This window comes from Sapajus apella, unplaced genomic scaffold (genome assembly GCF_009761245.1).
Source record: "Sapajus apella isolate SASKATOON/1434 unplaced genomic scaffold, GSC_monkey_1.0 scaffold52, whole genome shotgun sequence".
Classification (NCBI taxonomy): domain Eukaryota; kingdom Metazoa; phylum Chordata; class Mammalia; order Primates; family Cebidae; genus Sapajus; species Sapajus apella.
The window spans coordinates 3,527,560-3,552,980 of NW_022436992.1; the positions used below are offsets into that span (position 1 = coordinate 3,527,560).

The 25,421-nt window shown below is 34.2% G+C and overlaps 2 long non-coding RNA genes across 2 annotated transcripts in view; one reads left to right on the plus strand and one right to left on the minus strand.

Moving 5' to 3' along the window:
• LOC116526836 overlaps positions 1-25,421 on the minus strand; it is a 502,163-nt gene that overhangs the window by 4,993 nt on the left and 471,749 nt on the right. The gene's annotated exons all lie outside the window — the stretch shown is intronic.
• Positions 612-16,651, plus strand: LOC116526835. Its single transcript, XR_004258292.1, has 3 exons — positions 612-622; positions 11,889-11,893; positions 16,569-16,651. It is a non-coding gene; the product is annotated as an uncharacterized LOC116526835 (long non-coding RNA).

Here is a 25,421-nt window from a genome sequence, read left to right on the forward strand (position 1 = left end):
TTTCTATATGGATTTCAGAATTCATTAATTTAAAAAAATCTGAAAAAATTTTGGTTTTGATTATATTGAACCTATAGAAAACTTTGGAAAGAAGGAACAACTTAACAATATTGAATCCTCTTACCCATGAACACAATGCCTCCATCTAGTTAGATATTATTTGATCTCATCAATATTTTGTAGTTGTCACTGTAGAGGTATTCCATTTCTTTTGTAGGATTTATCCCTATTTCACATGTTAATGCTTTTTTAAATAGTATTTTATTTTAATTTTAGAAATACGGTTGATTATGTCTATTCCTCTTCAGAAAGCCAACTTGTGGTATAATAGTTTATCTCTATTTTTTTTGTTTGTTTGTTTTGCATATCCCTGATTTTCTCTCTGATCTTCTTTTTCCTTCTTCTGTTTACTTTGTTTTCATTTGTTCTTTTTAAATTTCTTAAGGTAGATGCTGATTTGAAACCTTTGCTCTTTACTAATGGTGGTTTTCAGTGGTATAAATTCCACATTACTATTGTTCTGTTGGCAACTCACAAATTTCTATATGTTGTGGCTTTTTTTTTTCATTCAGTTCAAAATAATTTCTAATTTTCAATTTTATTTCATCTTTTATTCATGGGTGTGTTATTAGTTTCCAAATAGTTGTAGAAAATCCAGCAATCTTTCTGTTTTTCAATTTCTAATTTTATCCCATTGTTGCCAGGGTACATAATTCATATAATGTGATTCATTCTAAATATACTTAGAAATTTTCAATGGTCCAGAATATGGTCTTCTTGATAAATGTTCCATGTGATCTTAAAAAGAATATTTACTGTCTTGTCGTTGAGTGTGGTATCCTATAAATGGTAATTAAATCATATTTTTTGAGTATTGCTCAAATCATTTATATTGTTATTGTTTTTTATTTACTTTTTCTATCATTTATCAAGAGAAAAGCATTCAAACTTCCAGCTACAAGTGTGGATTTGTCTATTTATCTTTGTAGTTCTGTAAGCTCTTGAAATTTTGAATCTCATTTATTTGGTATATTAATATTCAGGGTTGGTATGTCCTCTTGAACTGATCCTTTATTATTAGGAAATAAACTTTCTTGTCTTCAGTAATATTATTTGCTATAAAATTTACTTTGATATTAATATAGCCATTACAGATTTTTAAAAATTTGTATTAGTGTGGCTTCTGTATACTTAATGTGTGTTTGTTTTAGGCAGTATAAAGTAGGATTTTGCTTTTTTTTTTTTTAACAAATACAATCTCATATTGTTTTTATTTAAGGCAGTCAGATTACTTACATCTAATGTGATGGTTGACATCCTTAGGTTTAAGCTAATCATCTTCTTATTTGTTCTGCAGTTTCCCAATTGTACTTTGTCCCCCATCCTCTTCATCAGCCTTCTTTTAAATAAATTACTTTCTGAGATTACGTTTAATCTCCTGTGCTGGCTATACATTTTTTTTGTTGTTATTTTAGAGCATGTTTTGTGGTTTATAATAAACACCTGTTACTTTTTAGATTCTACCTTTAAGTGATATTACATCACTTCACATATAGCATAAGAAACATACAGTAATATACTCCCATTTTTCTCTCCTGTCTTTTGTGCTATTGTTGTCACATATTTTATTCTTATGGGTATAGACTCCCTACGGCATTGTCATTAATTTTGTTTAAAGGATCACTTACCATTAAGATATTTAAATAGTAAGAAAAAAAATTCTTGTTTATTTACTTATGTAGCCACTATTTGCAGCACTCTTCATTTCCTTGTGTAGATCAATATTCTTATCTAGTGTCATTTTCCTTCTGTTCTAAGGACTTCCTTTAACATTTCAGTTCTCTGGTTGATAAATACTTGTATTCCTGGTGATGGTATTGTATTCCTATTTTGGGGATTTTTTTCTGATATGTAGTAAAATTACTTGAAAATGGTTTCATCCTTCTGGGTTTTACTTTTAAAATTTGTCAGGACCTGAGCAAGTACTCTGTTTTGGTCTGATTATTCCCCTCATTCTCCACTACTAAAGCACAGCCAGTCTTTGCACTTTACAAAATTTCCTGTGAATCATGAAGTTTCTCAGTTTATGGTGGGAAGAGGCACTATTCTTGGACCTATGTGAGTACTGGGCACTGTTACTTTGCATCTTTCCTGGTAGGTTCTTTTCTCAGTCTTGGCTAATTTTCTAACATGATTGTACTGATCACTAGTCAGCTACATACTCAAAGGGGAACCTCAGCAGATCTCTGGAATTTTTTTCTCTGTGCAGCACTATTTTGTCCAGTCCTTCATCCCATAAATTTTGTCAGCCAAGTCTCCTGGAGTTTCAGATCTAACTCTTTAACTTAAGGAGTTTACCAGTATCCTCCTGGGTACCTCAATCCTCAGCCTAGGAATATTTTCAAGCTGTGTTTATCATTGGCTCACTTTGTTTGCCATCTCTTAGAAATCTCTGTTCTTTGTGGCCTGATTTCCAGTGTCTTATAAGCCATTGTCTTATAAATTTCATCTGTTTTCCATCATTTCAGGCAGTAGGATAAGTCTATCCATGTTATCATGTTGACAGAAAGTAGGATTCCTGAGAGCTGTAATTGCCCAAAGTAGGTAGTTTAAATGGTAATTGAATGATTTGAAAGGCACATTCAGTTAAATCTAAAGTATACTTAGTTTAAAAATTTCTTTATGGAAGTAGATAAATATGAGCCTATCATTTAAAAATAACTTTATGATTTGAATGACAATTTCCAAACCATCTAAAAGAAAGTAGGTTGCTGATGTTTTTAATCATTTTATGTGAAATATTTATACGATACAAGTCAGTCTATGACTCAAAAGTACTCGCAAACCAATTCCATATTTGTTAAATACATAAACATTAATTTGTAGATTACCGAGTTTTCTCTAATATGATTTTTAAAATTGACATTGTGTTAATTTGTGATGTTTCATGGGGTTGGAGAATTTTAGAACCTGTTTATTTTTAGCTTCAAATCAAAACCAAAATTTTACATTGAGGAAGCCATTTTAGAAAGTAAGAATAATCTGACACTCTGTACATGTGTGTTTTCCCATTTTTAAGTATTTAATAATTTCTTATATTATATATGCCTTTGCAATATAAATGTTTTCTTCAAGTAAAATTTAAATATCATATGAAATATTTGTTTCAAAAGTCCCTCAAAACCTCACTACAGAAGCCTACTGCATAGAGCCTAAAATTTTTAACTATAAATATGAAAGAAAATAAATTTAAATGTTCTGCAGTGAATGCTCTAACCATGAAATTGTGACCGAAGTGATCATTTGCTATTAAAAATATTCCAACAAGAAGCTTTATCACAAAAGTCAAAATCACTCACCAATAAAGATAATTTTGAAGTTAAAAATAATGACAGGTAAAAATTGACCCAAGTACGTAACTTAAATGGACAATGTGAACAGCAAGAGTATATCAACAAAAGTAAAATACATTGCTATAGATTCTAGTGATTCCCCTTGCCATGCTTGTGATGTATTTAAATATCATAGGGTCAATATTAATATGGTAAATTGCATGAGCTGTTTCAGTAGAGTTCAGCCTTAGAGGCTCTCAGAAGGTCCTAATTTTGATTACATCCCTAAGTAAATGCAGATGTCTACATTTCCTGTGATCTTATTCTTTTTTACATTTGTGGAATTGGAGATTCATCTTCCCTTTAAGCATAAAGCAAATTGCTATTTAATATTAAAATACCTAATGTACAGGTTTTATTGTTCTGGTGGTGGTGGTGGTATAATGTTGAAAAATCTATAGGATGGGAAATTTATTTGAAATTGGGAGGAAAATTTACTTCATGAAAATATGGTTAAATGAATTTGAATTATGTTTAAGTCAGCAATCTTTATGACTTCATTCTAGTCATAATTAGATGGACTAACAAATAGTAGGCTCTCAATAAAAGAAATTAATTGAATTTGAATCAATTTGAGGACATCAGAATAACTGGAGCAAAAATAAAGAGTAACATAAAAACAAACTGAAAAAGAAAATGTTCTTGCAAAAGTGTCAATTTTTTTTGCAAAATGCTTTGCATTTCTTTTTCTTTCTGTTTTTTGGAGATGGGATCTTGCTCTGTTGCCCAGGCTGGAGTGCGGTGGTGTGATTTATGGCTTACTGCAGCCTTAAACTCCTGGGCTCACATGGTTCTTCCACTTCAGCTTCCCCGGTAGCTGGGACTAGAGGTGTGTACCACCATGCCTGGATAATTTTTAGTATTTTCCGTAGAGCCAGGGTTTTGCTATGTTGCCAAGGCTGGTCTCCAACTACTGGCCTCAAAAGATTGTCCCACCTTGGCCTCCCAAAACGCTGAGATTATAGGCATGAGATTTTCCTAATTTGCCATTGAATTTTAGCTTTATTACTTGTGCCTCTTTAATATTTTATTAAAAATGAATATAATAAATTTATTAAATTTATAAATTAACATAATTTTAAAATATTTTATTAGTAATACATATTTACTGAAGAAAATTTAGAATTAGTAAATAATAAGATAATTGAAAACAATGACCACAAGCAAAAGCCCAGGCCCAGATAGCTGCCCTGGTGAAGTTTAGCAAATATTTAGGTCAGTAATAATCACCCTCTTTCATTTCTAATTTGAATACATTTTCTACTCATTTGCTAAAAATTTGGTAAGTTTATTATAAAAATATATAAACTATGCTCAGCTTCTTTCTGGATTAATACTTTCTCAATTTGCAAAATGAGTTAATAAAATACTGTTTTACTTTTGACCAATTGATAACAATTTATGAACAACATTTGTGTAATTTTGCATAATATGATAAAATTTTTTATATAATAATATTATTCCCATTGATTTCTATGTTAAAATTGTTTTAAACTTTCACACTATGGATGTACATTGTAATCTATATGACATAGAAACATAAGAGTAACTGGCCAGAAATAGTTCAAATGAAAATCTCTGAAACTATTTAGTCATCTATTTCTCTAGCCATTTTGAATGCATAAATAAATATTTTTAGGAATGAGATAGTACTATATCATAAGCTGTACTATCATCGGAGAGGCTTTTTAAAGTCAGCAAATTATTTTTAGCATTATACTTTATCAAAATTATGTTTGCAATGCACTATAATTTATTTTGTCAATCTCTTATCACTAGGGATTTACAATGGTTTAAAAATTTATTTGAAGAACATCTGATAAACAGTTATCTGTGGAAATTTATCATAAAAATAAACATCTGAAGATGGAATTGCTGCATCAAGTATATTTAACTTTGATAAATATTGACACATTACCTTTCAGAAAAATGGAAGTTACATTTTTTCCTTACGGCTCAAAACGCAGAACAGAAACATATTTTTCTACTGTAATTTGGAAGTGAGCCCAAACTTTCTTTTCTGATGGTAATACCTTCTTTCTCCTTTATTTACTGAACTCCAATAGAATGACTACTATGGTTTGGATGTCACCTCCAAAATTCATATTGAAACTTAACTCCCAATGTGTCAGTGCTGAGAGATGGGGTCTTTAAGAGGTGAACATGAGAGCTCTCAATGGATTATTCCATTTGTGGATTAATGGATTACTGAGTTTAATGAATTAGTTATAATGAGAGGGAACTGGTAGTTTTAAAGAATGGGAAAGAGAGCCCTGAGCTAGCATGTTAACACACTCAGCCCCCTTGCCACGTGATACCCTGCACCTGATTTGAGCCCCTTACAGAGTCCTCACCAGCAAAAAGGCTGTCAGCAGGAGTGGCTCCTCAACCTTGGACTTTGGGCCTCAAATCTGTAAAAATACATTTATTTTCTATAGAAGTTACCATTTCAGGTATCCTATTATAAACAACAAAAATTAGATTAATACAATGATCTTTTATAATGTTTTTACTATTCCTTCCCTCATCTTCCTATTTATGCCTCTTGGTAGGCCTTTGGAATGCTTTCAGCTTTGCTTCTGACCTCTGATAACATATGTTTTGTTGTTGTTTCTGTTGGGAAAAGCAACAAAGGAGAAAGGACTGACAGAGTGCCTACATAAATTGGTTATGAGTAACATATAACTGAGAAAAACAAACCACAGCAAACTGTGGGAAGCCTCTGAGGAGGAAGGCTTCTCCATGTCTCATGTTCTGGTGCAGGGTGACCTATGCTGTTACCATAAACATTGTGCTCAAGGACATAAAACCCCTTTGTAGCACTGTGATTTAGCCAGATTGTAGGCCCCTTGTAAGGTCCGTGTTCCATCAGCTGTACATAGATAATAAGCTAAAGGTAACCACATGTTCTTGTTTTGTGAAACTCCCAAACCACTACTATTATAAATCCTTAGGGTTACATACCAATTTTGGCTCACTGATTCCCTCCACCATCACTCCACCCCTACCCTGTAGATCAAAGTGATTGTAATCAATAAATAGTGTGGAGGATCAGAGCTCAGGGCCTTCACTGTCGCCTCCAGAATAATAAAGTGATGGCCCCCTGGTTCCACTATCTCTCTTAATCTGTCTTTTTCTCATTCTTTTTTTGCCACAGAACACAGGTTACCCATGGGTGAAGTAGGGCTGTTTCCCTACAGTTTCCTTGAGAAATTTAATAGATTTTTTTCACTATTTCATGCATTTTTTGGTGGGTTTACTGATTCCACTACAACCTCTTCAGTTTTCTCTGTATTAATGTCACATTCTTGTTCTTTTTTTAAAAAGCTTAATTTTTAAAGGATTTCTTTATATCTGTTATGTGGATGATAGCATTCTTTAAATTCTTGCATATCCCCAAATTCCTATGTCTATCTTGCTTTGTGTCCTTGTCACAAGGCTCTTTTCTCAGTATCTATAGCATCTATCCCATAATTTTTCATATCTTATTTTGCAGATGAGTCCAAAGCAGCAGATACTTTACTTATGGAAATCATGCACCTTTCATTCAAGAGGCATGCAACACTTTTAATTTTCAGAAGACTTAATACAGTATTTTACAGACAATACTGAGATACATGTCTTTTCTCATAGTTTTTCCTGGCTTTCGTGAGACAATTCAGGCTGCAGTTTCAGGGCTTTTTACAGCTCAGTGAATATTCTTTGCTTTTGTATAACTTCATCTATTCTATTATTTTCCTTCATATTTACTATTATATATGTGCTAAGTCGCCTGGATGTTACTTTCAATCTCTGATCTTTTCTCACACTTCAATATTTTTTGTTCTGTACTTTTAGCTATTTTTTGCATTTAAGCTTTTAAGCAACTAAATCTAGTCTCACTTGTGATTTGTACTTGAATAGTTTGTAGACTCCATTTGTTAAGTCCCATAAAACACTGATTTTGTTATTGGGAATGTCCTTCCATACTGCAACTTTTAAAAACTCAAGTTGCTTTTTATCTTGTCGTTGGTGTATATGCCTTGCTTATTCTGTGTGACATCTCTCTTTCCAGATGCAGGCTTAGTTTTTTCAGAGAAGTTTGGAAATATATGAAAAGAAAGAAATTCATTGCTTACTAGGAGTTTAAGAAGGAGGAAAAAATAAAGTGGCAAAAGGCAATATTCAACATAACAATGCTTTTAAAGTCTCAGTGATAATCAAAAGAAGGTTTCTTAGTGGTGGTATGAGTATCTGTAATGCAATACAGAACACATACACATACATATGCATACATACACATATGGCTAAAAATTATTGAAAGAAATGTACACACAAATTCCACAAGATAAAGAAAACAATTAGCTTGAAGGGTAATTTCTCAATAGACACAAGAGAAACCCAAAAGGTAGACCACATTAAAATTGAGGAAAATACATGATATTCAATCTCAAAATCTATTTCCTGAATTAATAAAAGAATCATTTGAATAAAGACAGTTTTAGATAAATTAAAAACAGAATTTCCCATCAATGAATCTCCCTTAAAATAATTTTAAAAGAACCAACTCTGGGAAGAATAAAATTATGTATATGCTCTATCTCTGTGTATTTTATGTGGTGCACATGACATCACTGTTTGCCGAAAAGACATATCTGTTGGAGAGGAAGAACCAAACCAAAGCAAACTAAACTAAGCAATGCTAGAGAATTACTTAACAAACACATATATTTTAGTAATAATATGGCACATGACCTCAAAATTATGCTATTTAAATATATCTAAATGATTTTGGACAGTCAAATAGGTGGTTTTTCACATGTTCTCACGTGTAAGTAGGAGCTAAATGATGAGAACACATGGACACATAAAGAGGAACAACACACACTGCAGGGTATCAGCCTTCCTAAAAAATACCAAAAAGCAAACAGCATCAACATAATCAAGAATTTACATCAACTAATAGGCAAAACAGCCAGCTAACATTAAACGGCAGTATTAAACTCACATATATTATTATTAATTCTAAATTTAAATCGACTAAATCCCACAATCCAAAGACATAGATAGGCAAAAAAAGCCAAAACCCATCGGTATGCTGCATCTAGACCCATCTCACATGCAAGGATACACAAAGACTCAAAACAAAGGGATGGAGAAAGATTTACCAACCAAATGGAGAGCAAAAATAAATAAATAAATAAAAAGCAGGAGTTGCCTTAAAGCAACAAAGATCAAAAGAAGCAAAGAAGGATATTAAATAATGATAAAAGGATCAATGCAACAAGAAGAGCTAAAGATCCTAAATATATACACTCCCAATACAGGAATACCCAGATATATAAGACTTATAAAGAGACTTAGACTCCCACACAATAATAGTGGGAGACTTCAACATCAATATTAGACAGATCAATGAGACAGAAAATTAACGATATTCAGGGTCTGAACTCAGATCCGGAACAAGTAAACTTAATTAAAATTTATAGAACTCTCCACTTTAAATACACAAAATATACACTCTTATCACTACCACATCACATCTATTTACAGGTTTCAATGAAATATTGGTTGGCTGCTTGTTTGTTATTTTCTTCCCTCATTTTTTTTTCATGTCTCTATTATTAAGCACAATTATAGGCATACCCATTTTTAGACTGCTTTCTAGCCGGGGCAATAAAGCAACACCCCTATTCTCTCTCCCTCTTCCTCTTTCTCTTTCTTCCTCTCCTTCATTCTTTTCTTTTTTATTATTCTTTTCTTTCTTTTTTTTTTCAAGAAAAAAAAAGAAAAAAAATTCTTCCAACTTTTAACATCAAACAGAAAAGTTGAAAAAGAAGTACCGTAAAGACACATGTGCCCTTTATTTAGATTCACAAATTAACATTTTCTGAGATTGGCTTTGTGTGTCTCTAGGTCTCTTTTCCCCTTCACAGACACACTCATTTTCTCTCTCTTACACACACGTTAAAAAAAAAATAGAGGTAACAAACTTTATGAAAAAAATCAGGCAGGGCGCTTTGGCTCACGCCTGTAATCCCAGCACTTTGGAAAGCCTAGGAGGTCAGATCACCTGAGGTCAGGAGTTTGAGACTAGGCTGGCCAACATGGTGAAACCCCAAGTCTACTAAAAATATAAGAATTAGCTGGGCATGGTGGCAGGTGCTTGTAATCCCACATACTTGGGAGGCTGATGCAGGAGAATTGCTTGAACCCATGAGATGGAGGTTTCAGTGAGCCAAAATCACCCTATTGCATTCCGTCCTGGGCAATAAGAGTGAAACTCCATCTCAAAAATAAAAAATTATGGAAAAAAATCAGTCGAAAGCATTTTGATAGATCTTAGGAAAAAGATTAATCAGAAAACAGATGTGGAATCATATGGGGGTTCTGAAGGCACAGGCTGTCTGGAGTGGTCACTACCGCGGTGCTGGATACAGTGAAGAGCTGCAAGTGGTAGTGGCAGGAACAGCCCTGGTGGTGGCGGATCCCCTGTGCCCTGCATCCCCTAGGCAGCCAACTGCCTCACTTCCACACTCACATGGACAGGCAGAAACTGCCTCTAGGCCCAGAGCCTCTCCTGCTCTGGACCTTGGCCCCACACTGAGGCTCTTGCCTGCTGTCATGCTAGGAGGGTGCGGGAAGGAGGTGGAGCTGGACCTCTTGTGGTGCCATATTCCGTGAAGCCAGTGAGAGCCAGGTACAACAGGAGTCATCTCAGAGTCATCAACCCTGTGAGCTGCCAAAATGGGGGCAAGGCCAAGTCACCAACTGGCTGGGGAACAGTATAGTCAGTCACAGAGAAGTGAGCAGAGAGAGGCCCAGTGAGCACATGGAGCCCCCACCCCAGGCTGTGAGGAGGCACCTCCCAGGTACTGAATCCATGTCTCTCTGCAGTGTGCTCCCTTGGGAGCCTGGGAAGCTCCCCATCCTATCACACAGTCTTGGGGGTTTCTCCTCCTGCTACCTGGCCTCTCCCTACTCCTGGCACCCACTTTAATCTTGGAGCAGGGTTAGTTGGGGACAAGCCCAGGCACTGTCACAGCCCAGCTGGATGTGCACACACTCAGGGCAGTGCTGATACATTGTCTCCCTGCCATCTTGGTCCACTCTAGATTTTGGGTGCCAACAAGTGCAGGGGTTTGAGGAGCAGAGGGGGTTCTGAGGGCAGCTTGCTGCTGGCCTGCAGCTGTCCCTTGGCACAACCAGCCTGGGTGTCATAGATGGTGGCAGGAGGCAGACAGGCTCCTGGGCAAAAAAGGGTGGGTCCCCAGTGAGTCCCCACCCTCAGACCAGGGAGGGCCTGAAGGCCAGGAACTGAGTTACCAGTCCCGAAGACTGGAGTGGGAACTTGTGGTGCCTTTTCCCCACCCACCCGTGGCTGCCCATGAACCAATCAGCATGCTTTTTCTCCTCTCTGAAGCCCATAAAAACCCTAGGCTCAGCTGCAGAGAGGAACTACCCTCTCCACTGAGAGCTGAACACTCACTGGGACAGCCAGCTGCAGAGACAAGCTGCTCCCTCTGCCAGGAGCTGAACACTTGACAGTACGCCCCAGCAGTGGAAAGGAGCTCCCTGCTGTGGGTCTCCTCTAAGCTTTTCTATTGCTTAACAAAGTTCCTCTTTGTCTTGCTCAACCTTCTTTGTCTGTGTACCTCATTCTTCCTTATCACAGGACAAGAACTTGGGACCCACCAAATGGTGAGGCTTAAAGAGTTGTAACACAAACAGGCCTGAAACATGCGTCTTGCTCACCACATGGAGACAAAAAGAAAAAGAGAAGAGCTGTAGCCCTTTGGAGATCCCAGACCTGGAAGCTCCCTGATAAAGGGCTGTGAATTCATCTTTGGGTCCCTGTGGTTCCTGGTATCTCCAAACTTCTGGGTGCCACTGTGTTTCACAGTGCTGGGTCCAATCATAGCCTTGCCAAGAGCTGGTGCCCATGCTGGTACCTGGAGCTGCCTGCCCTGCTGTAGCAGATGGCATGCCTGATTGTATGCAGTGACTGAACCCTGTGCTTGCTCACACATCCCTTGCCATTCCACATGTGACTCTCCCTTGTCAGACATGGGACCCAGACTGGTAGCATAAGCTGAGCACAGCCTGCCAGGCTGAGTACGTGAAATGAATCCAGTGGGCCTGAGCAAAACTCAGGCAAAGGTGCCACTGGCCACAGAGGTTTTGGCCAGAAAAGCAACACCCCAAGGATCCTATAACAGTTCCACATGCTGTATGTATTGTGAGGCATTTATAGACACAAATGAATGCAGGCTTGAAAGAGGACACATAAAAATAAAAGCATCAGGAAGCAAAGTTAGAGAAGTTAAAAAAAAAAAAAAAGAGGGAGCTGGAGGCCATGGCAGTTAGTGCCCATCTCTAAAGAGCAACAATGAGGAGCTTAAAAAAAAATGCACACAGTCAGATTTGCTTTTTCTATGCTGCTTGAGTATGATGCTGTGAATGAATGCAGATTACTGCTAAATTAAGAAGAAATAGAGAAGACTGGGTTGTGTTAAGTGTCAGTCATAGCTTCAGTTACTGACATTTTCAATATGAAGTACCTTTAAGATATTCAAAAAAGACAGGTAGGCAGTTACACATATAATAGCAATGCATGAATTAAAATTATAATATTGGACACATCATCTTATAAATGCTGAGTTAATTGGATGAGATTCTCAAGAAAAAATGGACACTATAAGAAATAATAGTGTCCAGGGCTGGGTTATAATGACCTCCAATATTTAATGATAAATGAAAGACGAAGACTGACAACTGAACCTGAGAAGAAAGCAATAAACTTTTAAAATCAGAAGAACAAACCCATATGGTGCTAAAGAAATAATAGTTTATCAAAAAGAAGGCAACAGTGGACTTGCCTTATTAAAGATGGAATGCCTTATCAAATATGACAAGTATTAAAATATGTTTAGATTTCAATGATGGCCAAATATGTAGTTAAGACACTGGAATTTATTCATCAAATTCCTGATAATATTAAATGTTACATGTTCAATTGGATGATAAAGCACAACTTTTCCAACTTCATTTCTCGTATATAAGTGTTGCCACATGCAACAGCCCAGGAGGTAGTGTCATTCACAGACTCTAAATTTTTGCTGTGCACAGATTTCACTACCTTTCAAAGGCTCAGCCCTGTTCCTGGGTCACCAAAGCAGTAAGTGCCACACTCCAAGGTGAATAGAGGAGTCATAATGTAAAATTTATAAAGAATGTAATTGAGCTAGTTGCAAAGCTCTTAAATTTTTACTGCTGAAAGACTACAGTGAATTGGAAGTTGTTGGTAAGTAAACAGAATATTTTAATATTGTTAAAGATGTTTCCTCCTTACCCCAATTGCAAAAATTGATGCTGTAATGAGACCTCCTCCAACTTGGAGAACTTTTAAATTATCTCTTCAGATTAGATTGAATAAGAGGCTATGGGTTTGACATTGTCTAGAGTCTAAAAGGTAAGAGTTAGTCAGCCTGACTTAACTATGAAGCCACAGAAAGGTGGGTGTGTGGGAACTGGTCTGATCTCCAAAAGAATCTCAGAAAAAAAAGTGAGTTTTTTCCACAGAACAGATATGGGCCACATTGGTCAGGTTCAGGGTATAGTTATCACCTGGAATGGAGGATAAACCTCACCAGAATGAAAGTCAACCTCTTATGCAAAGAGGCTTAAAAAACAGAGGTAATCAACAGCTGTGGACACAGTATTCTCTTCTACATTTCACAGGAACTTCATATTTGAGATCTCCAGCTAATAGGTTAGATTTCTATTTCTTTCCTACAGAAAAAATAAATAGTATTAAGTACCTCTCATACACAAATAATTTAATGATACCTCATGAAATATTAGTCAAGTAAGAACTTTCCTGCCCACTTTCTCACCTTGCTCTCTGTTTAGCATAGATGGATGGCATAGAAATCATAATGAGTCAACTGGGTGGGAGATAGTTATATTCTTTTGTCCTACAGAAGACCAACCTCCTTCCAGTCCAATCTAAGCAAGGATAGCAGCTACAACTTTAAGTAAAGTCTAAAGGCCTTATAATTTATTGGATTTGACATATTATTAATTAATTGAGATTTTGATTTTACCTGATGGTGACCCAAATATCATGGAGCTTTCCCTAATTTTCATTAACCAGTAGCAAATAATCACACACACACACACACACACACACACACACACACACAAGTAAAAGGATAGTGATAGTACAACATAAAGCCATTTATTATTACAGCCTGTATTCATCCATTTTCATGCTGCTAATAAAGACATACCCAAGACTGAGCAATATACAAAAGAAAGAGGTTTAATGGACATACAGTTGTACATTGCTAGGGAGGCCCAACAATCATGGCAGAAGGTAAAAGGCGTGTCTCACATGGTGACAGACAAGAGAAGAGAGCTTGTGCACAAGTACATTAGTCTTGTGTTAGTAAACTAGTCTCATGAGATCTGATGGTTTTAAAAATGAGTTTTTAAAACTCATGATTCGATTACTGCCCACCGGCTTCCTCCCATGACATGTGGGAATTGTGGGAGATACAAGTCAGGATGATATTTGCGTGAAGACACAGCCAAACCATATTATTCTGCCCCTGGCCCCTCTCAAATCTCATGGACTCACATTTCAAAACTTTCCCACATTTTTCTGTCTTTTTCTGAGCCCTCCAAACTGTTACAACCTCTGCCTATTATCCAGTACCAAAGTTACTTTCACATTTCCTGATATCTTTTCAGCAGCACCTCACTCCTGGTACCAGTTTACTGCATTAGTCTGTTTTCATGCTGCTGATTAAGACATACCTGAGACTGGGCAATTACAAAAGAAAGAGGTTCAATGGACTTACAGTTCTACATGGCTGGGAAAAACCTGCTTCCATGATTCAACTGCCTTCCACTGGGTTTCTCCCACAACATGTGGGAATTGTGAGAGTTACAATTCAAAATGAGATTTGGGCAGGGACACAGCCAAACCACATCACAGCCCTTAAGTACTGTTTCATTGACGTAACTGTGACATTTATACCTATTATAAAATTAATTCACTTCATTATGTGTTATAAATTGTATCAGTATTTTAATAATTTACATTTTTAACAAATTAATATTTATATAAGTTAAAAGCCTCCTATAATTTGTTTCTTCTCTTCCATTGCTTCATCTAAAGCAGAAGTTTGTAAACTATAGCTTATATGTAAAATCTACCTCTCCACCTGTTTTTCTAAATTAAACTCTATTGGAACATAGTTATATTCATTTATGTATTGTCTAAAGCAACTTTTTTGTTACAACAGAAAAGTTAACTAGCTGCAACACAGCCTATATGGCCACTATAATCTAAACTATTTACTATACAGAAAAAGTGTGCCAACCTCTGATTTAGAGCAATGTTCCATGTAACTTCCAGAATTTGATGCAAGAGGAGCTTCATCATATTAAAGATTTGTCACTAAACAGCTGACTTTCAAACTGATAGTAACAGACTGATTTTAAATGGAAACTAAACTTGCTAATGTGTCTATGTGTATAGCACGTTTTGACAAAACGCTGAAAACTGTGAAAGTTGTGCATCTTACGAGTTCTAATGATAATTTCTCTCATTTATTTATGGCAGGTATGTCAGTATAGTTCCACTGTGCAATTATACTCATATTTAAAATAAAAGAGGTGATGTTTAAGACTTACTCTATTAGTAAACTGCAATTCATGAAATCTACACATAATTGAAAGAGAATGGAAAATTTTTTTTACTATTTTTAATATTCCTTCTGTAATATAAATTGAATCAAAGTGGAGTAAAGAAGAAAATGAAAATATAAAAATTCAAATATTATCTATAAAAGACAAATAATAGGACCAAGACAGATCTATTAACTGATACTGATAGCTGATATCATGATAAATACATGCTATATAAACTAAAGTACCAGCACCATCAACCTTGCAACTATGATATATTTACAAATACCTCAAAAAGCATGAAGTTCAATTTGAAATATGAGAGCAAAATCAAGTCTGGAAGTATATTCTGTTTGGTTCTGAAATGTGCTCACATATTTTTATCATTAGTATAAAAATATCACTAGTAGTATAAGTGTCGTAACTATGTTTTTAAAAAGTTCTAAAATAAAAAGATGTAATGAAAGAAAAGATGGGAGAATAAAACAGGAGAAAATAATTCCCTATATATTCTCCAACATGAATATATCTCATTACATATGGTATGAGTCAAATTACGGACTGGCCAGCTGGGCAGTTGCCCATGACACTTAAATATAAAATATAGAATTTTCAAAGTGAAACAGTTTGGAAACATATAAATTAGCCCTGCTTTTACTTAGAGAGTGATATCTTTTTATTTTTCATTTTTCCAGTTCTATCAAGGCACAACTAACAAATAAAAATGGCATATATTTAAGGCACACAATGTGATGTTTTCACATATGTATACATTGTGAAATTGTAGCCACAATCAAGCTAATTAACATATCCATCACCTCATGTAGTTACCATTTTGGAGGATGGGGAAACATTTAAAATTAACTCTCAGCAAAGTACACAATACAGTATGATTAAATAATATTTTTTAAAACAAAAATTATTTGATATACATATCCATTGTAAAATGGTTACTAGCATCAAGCAAATAAGAATATTTATCAGCTCACATAGTAAATGCATTTTATTTTTGTGGCAAAAGCATCTAAAATCTACTCTTTTAGCAAAACCTTAAACATGTTTATATTATAAAACAAAACAAACAAAAATTATTCAACATAAGATACTGTCCAGTCCATTTTCTTAAGCCATATGTACATTGTGTTGCAAAGAATGGGTGCTTTTTGTCCAAGGTATTCCAACTGTTGTTGATCTAACTTGGAAATGGAATCTGAAATTCTGTTTGTTGGAACTTTGTATTCCACATTTATTTTTCTGTATTTCTGTAGGTGTTATAAGTTTTTTTTTTTTAACTTGAAGTTCAAGGGTACATGTGCAGTTTTCTTACTTAGGTAAACTTGTGCCACAGGGGTGTGTTGTACTGATTATTTTATCACCCAGGTATTAGATCTAGTACCCATAGTTGTTTTTCCTGATTCTCTCCCTCCTCCCACCGTCTACCATCCTATAGGCCCCAGAATGTGTTATTTCCATCTATATGCCTATGTGTTCATCATTTAGCTGTTTAGCTGCCACTAATAAAGGAGAACATGTGGTATTTGGCTTTCTGTTCCTGTTAGTTTCCTAAGGATAATGCCCTCCAGCTCTATTCTTCTTCCTGTTAAATACACACACACAATCAATCAAATAGAAAAATTACAAACAACAAACTTAATACAGAGTCAGTGTCTCAGACATTGCAATAATGTTCAGTTATGAGAAAATGTCCCACAATTATGTTAAAATACCTGACTTCAAAAAGCTTATGTTTCGTAAAGTTATAATAAACATATGCACATACATATGTACACACAAAGATGCACGTACATGCTCTCACACGTAGACATACGTAATGTAAGGACTTTCAGGCTGACTGACAGTGCCATGGATGCCATGGCAACCTCTGTGACCTGCACAGACACTCCAGATGAGTTACTGGAACTAGAAAGTTTGAAGTAACTGGAAGACCATAAAAGGGATGATCAACCCCTGTGGTGCACAATTAACATGAGACATTCTTCTATTGTTCCTTATTCCCACTTCAACTAATAAGGGAATTGGACTTTGTAACCTACTTTGGTCAACCTCCTGACTCCAGACACTATGACTCCCTCTCAGCTTGCAAAAACCACCCTAAACTGAAACTTTTGTAACTTTCTACTGACTACCCCGAACCTATAAAACCAACTCCTAGCCCACCACCCTCCGCTGAGTCCAAAAAGAGAGTCCATGCATACTAGAGGGAAGCAGGAAAGAGAGTGGTGGAAAAGAGAAAGCTGACCATGTGGAAATCCAGGAGATTACAAGAAGTGGGTGCACAGATATCAATGCCTTGAGGAGTTCCAACTCTGAATTAATTGTTGTACATGACTTCAAGCCTTTTACATATTTTAATTCTACATTTTTCTTGCTAAATCAATTTCTGGGTTCACTTACATATCTTTATTAGACTTTATTCCTATAAGACAAAGAACATACCTAAATGACAAAATTATCTTTTGGTATTTAAAGTAAATGTATAGTTACGTTACAATACTAACTTCCTGTGAAAATCAGCTTTGTGTTTGTATATAATGATGTGCTGCCTAAAATACTCGAAAAAGCAACAAACAAAAAACAAAATTACAGTCATGTAGATGGAAGACATATGTTTTGAAAAATGATAGTTAGGCAATGTTGTTGTATTAGTCTGTTTTCACACTGCTGATAAAGACATATTTAAGACTAGACAATTTACAAAAGAAAGAGGTTTAATGGACTTAAAGTCCCACATCCTGGGAGTTTTTGTCTTAGCAATATTCCAGTTGTTATGTATGGCTCCTCAACATTTGGTTTAGTCCTGTAATTTTCATCATTTCAGTAGGTTTCTAGTAATTTCTCACATTGCCTTGGTTGCTATTCACTAATCACTAATGATATTGGGCACCTTTTCAAATCCTTGTTAACCATTCATGTATCTTATTTTGTGGAATGTCTCTACAATTTTATTTTTATACTTTTGCCAATTAAAAAACTTGGATGTAGGAGTTGTTATTTTGTTGTTGTAGTTTTTGTTTTCTGAGACAGAGTCTCACACTATCACCCAGGATGAAGTGCAGTGGAATGATCACCACTCACTGCAGCTTTGATCTCCACTGGCTCAGGTGATCCTCCCACCTAAGTCTCCTGAATAGCTGGCGCTACAGAACATTCCACCATGCCAGGCTAATTTTTGCACTTCTTTTTAGAGATAGGGTTTTGATGTGTTGCCCAGGCTAGCCTCAAACTCCTGGGCTCAAGTAATACACCCATCTTGGCCTCCCAAAGTGCTAGGATTGCAGTTGTGAGACAGCACACCCAGCCAGGAGATACTTTATTTTTTTTCTTCATGAAGATTTTGTCAGATATATGTATTATTAATATTTTCTCCAAATCTGAAGCTGGCCTATTCTTCTGATAAAAAGATGAATCAATTAATTTGTTTTACTTTATTTTCAGTTTTTGTGACTTCTGTCTGAAATAATTTTTTTCTTACTCCTAGTAATTAGTGTATTCTATTTTTCTTTTTTGAAGCTATACAGTTTTCACTTTAACATTTAGATTTACAATCATCCTTGTCCACTTTGTGTGCTATGAAATATAACTCAACATTGTTTATTTTTATTCCTATAGATTCAGCTTTTCTAGCAAAATTTATGAATATTACTTTTGCTTTCATTGATATCTTTATAAATAATCATGTACTGTATATATGCATATCTAATTTTGCTCTCTATTTCCCTGTTTGTGTAAACTTATAGAAACTTCACAATATTTTAATTTTCATAGGTGTATAGTAGAAAATGTGATACTATAGAGTCTTCCAAATTTATTCTTCTTTTTCAAGATAATCACAATAAATTCATAGATTTTATATCACTGTATAAGTCTTACTGCGTTTTTATGAAACTCTACAAAAAAAAAAATTTGGGATATTAATCAGAATTGCATTGATTCTATAGGTCACTTTGGGGGAAATCTACATTTTTATGATATTACGTCTAACAACTAGAAGCATGTATATCTATTTATTTAGATTATCACAATTATTTTCTCACTAATACTTTGTTTTTTTTCAATAAGCATCTTTTGCACATCTTATTAAATCTATTTCTCACATTTTATGTTATTTTTTCTGCTATTGCCTCTGAAAATTTTATTCAATTTCTAAGGGTTTTTTTTGTTTGTTTGTTTTAATGTAGAATTGCACTTGCTAGATTCCTCAAGGACCTAGAAATAGAAATACCATTTGACCCAGCAATCCCATTACTGGGTATATATCCAAAGGATTACAAATCGTTCTACTATAAGGACACGTGCACACGAATGTTCATTGCAGCACTGTTTACAATAGCAAGACCTGGAACCAACCCAAATGCCCATCGACGATAGACTGGATAGGGAAAATGTGGCACATATACACCATGGAATATTATGCAGCCATCAAAAACGATGAGTTTGGGTCCTTTGTAGGGACATGGATGAACCTGGAAACCATTATTCTCAGCAAACTGACAGAAGAGCAGAAGATCAAACACCGCATGTTCTCACTCATAGGCGGGTGTTGAACAATGAGAACACATGGACTCAGGGAGGGGAGCACTACACACTGGGGTCAGTTGGGGGGAAATAGGGGAGGGACGGTGGGGGATGGGAAACTGGGGAGAGATAGCAGGGGGAGAAATGCCAGATGTAGGTGATGGGGAGGAAGGCAGCAAATCACACTGCCACGTGTGTTCCTATGCAACAATTTTGCATGTTCTTCACATGTACCCCAAAACCTAAAATGCAATAAAATAAATAAATGGGGGAAAAAAAAAAAGAATTGCACTTGCTATTTTATTTAAACTTTTTCCATGTACATTTATTGATTTCACTTATTAGATTTAGTAGGTGTGGGGCAAATGTGTTTGTATTTTTATTTAAACAGTCGTGTTCAGCTGATAAAATCAATTATACTTCTTTCTTTATGCCATTTATACTATTTATTTTTATTGCCTTATTGCACTGAATAAGACCATCAATAAATGCTAGTGTTATGACAGAAGATATGCTTAACATTTTTCTGACTTTAGGAAGAAATCATATTGCTCCATTAAATAGAAGATGATTGCTGATTTCTCTAGATGCCCTTTCTTAGTGTGAGAAAGTTTTCTTGCTACTTTGCTGAGACATTTTCTCATGAATGGACAATAATTTTTGTAAACTAATTTTTCTGAGATCATATAATTTCTATCAAATACATTCTGTTACTGTGAAGAAATACCTGGGTTGATTTTGAAATGTCAAATCAACTTTGCATTTCTGAGGTAATCACCTCTTGTATTTCCTTTTTACAATATTGCAGAAATCAACTTAATCATTTTCTTAAAAAATTTGGCAACTATGTATATATCAGTTGGTTAAATGTAATTTTTATAACATCCTCAACAAGGTATAATATTAAGATTACAGGAGGTCATGAAACATGCTGGGACATTTTTCCATCTGCCAATTTACTAAAATAGTTGTGTACAATTGATTTCATTTTTTTCCCTAAAATGTTTGATAATATTCACAATTGAAGGTTTTTTAAGATTTCTTATTTCAATTTATTTAAAAGGTATAGAGCTTGTGAGGTTGTCTACTTCATCTTGTGTCAGTTTTGTAGATTGGTTGTTTTTCAAATATGTACCCCTTTCATCTGTGCTGTCAACTTTATTGGCATAAAGTTGTTCGTATTATTCTCCTGGCATCTTCCAAAGTTTGTGAATATGTCATGACATTCTTCTATCAACACCAATATTAATTTATTTATTCTCTCCTTTTTTTATGGATAAGTCTTGTTAGAGATTTATCAATTTTGCCAATTATTTAAATAACACACTTTTAACTTTTGGGGGTTTTCTCAATTATTTTTGTTAGGGCAAGAACAATGGTCATATAAAAGAAATTACTGCTGCATTTTGGACTCTTTCAGGTCCTTTCATTTCTATGTGCCCTCCACTTTTGCTAATAGCTCAGTCAGTCAGCCTCTCCTCAACCTAGATAATTTTCAAGAAGCCATATTATCTGCCTGTCTAAACTGACACCATAGATTTGCTCCCAAGAACCTATTGCCACTGTTCATTCATCTATGAGTGGACTGAAATTCAGGTATTCTGTGCTTCCTTGAAATCAAAACTCCAGATCAGACTATTTTGTCCAGATATTTTAGGTTTTCATAGAAGAAAGGATCTTTTAATATTATAATCAAAAGTAATTCTCTATAGGTGATTTTTAACTCATAAACTATTTATTTTAGTTTTGAATTTTCTCTGATAGGTGCTTTTTAATAAATCTTAAAGAGAAACTGATTTTCTTAGAAATGAAAATATTGACTTCTGAGAGACTCATTTAATATATTTGTCACTCTACTTTATCTTAACATCAGTCTTATTTACTTTCTCCAAAAATACAACAATAACTAAAGTTGCCTTTATTTTTTGTTTGTTTTCTCCTCTGTGTAAGACACTGAGATGTTTGGAAATTGTAAGGCTTTTATCTTTCTTCATTTCTTCTTTTTAAATATGTATCTTTTAATCCATAATAACTGTGAAGCTAAACTGAGGGAAATATAATTTTATTTGCGTCTCGAACATGACATATTGTGGAGTGATTATATTTCTGATAAATTTTCCACCAAGTAGATAAATCTCGTGAAGTAAAACATAATTTTGTAACCCAGGCAAAATGTATAAGCTTCTATGAAAATTTTCTTATATTCATATCTTTGGAGAATTGTGATCTTACACAATATTCTGTAAGAATCATACATATTTTTGTAAAAATAGATGTAATGAAAACAGAATGTATAAACATAAGATTTGGGCTTGAAATATGTCTCTGCATTAACTTAATCTCTGCTTTTTCTGTGTGAAAAATTATATATTAATATCTATCTTTAATGCTATAAGAAATAAATGAGCTTATAAATCCAATAGTGCTAAAAAAAATGGGAAAACACTACATAATTGATTTTATTACTTAGTTCATAGCCCATTATACTGCCAGATTTGATGCAGTGGCTAAATAAAAATTTAAAAACCAAACCAAACCAAACCAAAACAGAAAACTTGCAACCTAAATGTCTGTCACCTGAAGGTGAACTATTAAAGAACTGAATGTTACTTGTCTAGAACCAGCTGGCAGAAAGCCTATGTCGAGCTAGTATTTCAATTTCATTATGGATATTTAAAGAACACACACATTCATACACACTCACACACCTGGGCCCCATTTTGTAAATTCTATTACGCCAATTGCAGGCTTGGCACAATGACGATGTAGAGCTGCTATCAAAAGTTCACTTTTACTCATTCCTTTAGAGCCATTAAAGAATAAGGATCAATTACATATCTTGCATTGACTATTAGAAAGGTCAAAAGCTGTAAAAAAGCATAACTTTAACTTAAAAATGTGATTATGCTTCCTTGAATATTACTGCTTTTGCATTTATCTATAAAAGGTAACAATATTTCCTCAAAGGGCAAGAACCGCAAGAACCATGAAATTTGTTTTTATAGTTTCATGTTTTTTAGCTGATATACAAATTTTCTTTTGCATTGAGGGAATAATGTTAGTCAAAGAGAAGAAAGCAGTGATTTAATTTTTAAAAATGTGTCATTTTATTGATAAAAGTAATTTACGTTTAGTGTAAACAAGAAGAAGCCAATGTTCTCCTAAAAGCACACTGGAAACAAAACAAAACAAAACAAAACAAAACAAAAAAAAACATACACATGGCATACACACACATACAAATGAAAACAGCCCTCTAATTGGTATGCTAAATGAGAGAGAAGATTATTGCAATTGCAACAATCACTTTTGTCTATTTAAAATATATTATTTGCTAGCTACTTTGTTCTCAAATGGTATCTTTTTGAAACTTTATAAAATTCTATGGGCTAGGGGATAGAGTGTTTCAAGAAAGAGATGAAAATAAGTAAAAATACATGTTTTTTTTTTTTTTCACAGACAACATTAAATATCAGCCTAGCAATACCACAAAGAACAGAAAAGATCCAAAAACACCCTATTAGATTTTAAAAGTTGATTTTATTTTTCTTTAATTATTTAAGTAACCCCAGTCTAAAAAATAAGCGGAAACAGTAAATAAAATACAAGAAAAAAGATAAACTAAGGGTAAACACCTAGAAAAATTATATTGAACATTTTATATGTCACTTTAGAATTTTTTATAAAGTAAAGTAAGACATGCAAATTATGGAATCCTGTTACAAATACTGTTTTAAGAAAAATATTCTTAACTTATTAAGAATTGTTTTCCATGTACCTATTTTTTCCGTGTATCTTTAGTGGCTGCATTTTATTTTGTTAAACAGCTGTATTTATTCTTTATCAATGAAAAGTATATTTCCAGGCTTTCAACATTCAAAACATATTTTTCTTCACATACTTTGATGTTTCCCTGAGTATTTTCTTATTGATAAATTACACATATTGGAATCCTTAAATCCAAAGATAAGGGAAAGTTTAAGGATTTGGAGCCACACTAACAATTTCCTTCATCTACTTGTACCAATTTCTTTGTCCAGACACAATGTGGGAACTTTTAGCATCACATCACTTGCCTTCCTTTACTTAATCAGTTTTAAATTCACAAAAATTAGATAATTAGTAAATATTATTTTCCAAAATTAGGTTTTCTCATATTTCTATACTGCATTACATAAGAAGACAACTGAAGAAAACACATAGATTTGAACCTAAACTCTACCAACTGTGAAATCTATATTCAGCAAAAGTGCCTTTGATCTGAAGACTAAGTCATTCTCACATTACTAGGAATTCAGGAAACATAAAATTAATGTATCCATCACTCAATTCTATAAGTACATTATTATATTTTATAGATAAAACATAGCATCTTATCCAAGAATTTCAATTCAGAAACAATATTTTTAATCACTTTATAACTTTTATTTTTTTGACTTTTTAAATAATTTTTATTTTTTAACTTTTGTAGTGCATGGTAGGTGTATATATTTATGTGGTACAGTTCATAAGTTTTAGTTTGCAGTGCACCAGCAACTATTATATTTTTGCCATATTGCTATCTGAAATATATTAGGTGACATCAGAAAGGGAAATCTCTGTCAGTGGAATGAATAAAAACACAGGTCTCTGTCTCTCATCTATAGTTAGAAATGGGAAAAGTATAGAATATTTTCTTGCTCCCCACAATGATATATTATTTAGCCTTCTGCATTTTTTAAAATTTGGTGCGACATGCCTTTTAGTGAATGGAGATTCCAAAATCTAAATTAAATTATTTGTTAGTCTTAGTTTTCACAGTCTTTTATCATTTCCACAATTTTTGATTTTCTGTAGGCATTTTAGTTTGCAATTGGGCAGATTGTATCGGCTAATAGCCAGCCACTTTTTTTTTTTTTGGCTGAAATTTACTCTGATGTTTTAAGAACCTTCTGTGTTCATTAACTAAAAAAGTAAAGAAAGCCAAATATTATTTTTCCTTTATCTGACCTTAGATTAATTCATCCAAAGGACAAGATATGCCAGAGTCATAAAACATTCTTAAGATTCCATCATTTTAATAACAGTAGTAGATTATTTCCCTAAATGGGTAATTATAGTTTGACTTTTACTTGTTCGTTTCATAAATTCATGAAAATCTGTGTTCCAACACAAAATGCATACATTGAATCATTTTTAAGTTGACCAAGGGAAACTTAAACTACCTTTTAATTCCTACAATAACATATGGGAAAGCTATTTTAATTTTTGTTCTACAGAGGAGGGCTAACTTTTAAAAAGACATTTCTATTGTTGTTCAGATGGTTAATGACAGTAGCATATTTTGCATCCAGATCTGTATGACTAAGAATATTCTATTCTTACTAAAGCATACCACTGCCTCTTCTCACACTCCACCCGTGCTTGAACCCCGAAAATGAATATAACCAAAAAAAGAATGTGAATGAGGATTTTTACACTGAGACACATTATGAGCTTGTCAGTACATAGATTATAAATTTAATTATGTGAATAAGCTCCTGTAAGGCACTAGAAAAACGGAAAGCTAATTTTCGTTCAATCATGAGCCTTTTATATGCAATCAAAGGTCCCAGATGATCACTACCTAAACACTAAAAACATGCATGAAAAATTTGCTTATTTTTATGACTTGAATAGAGAAAAGTTTGGAAAGCTGCATATAAAACCCAAATAATCCTTGAGTTTTAATTACTGCCTCCACTTCTAGACATGGAAGTAGGGTAAGTGATGTTTAGGCACATTACTTTCTAAGCCTGGATGTTTTCATGAGTACAAAAGCCAAATCTTATAATATTG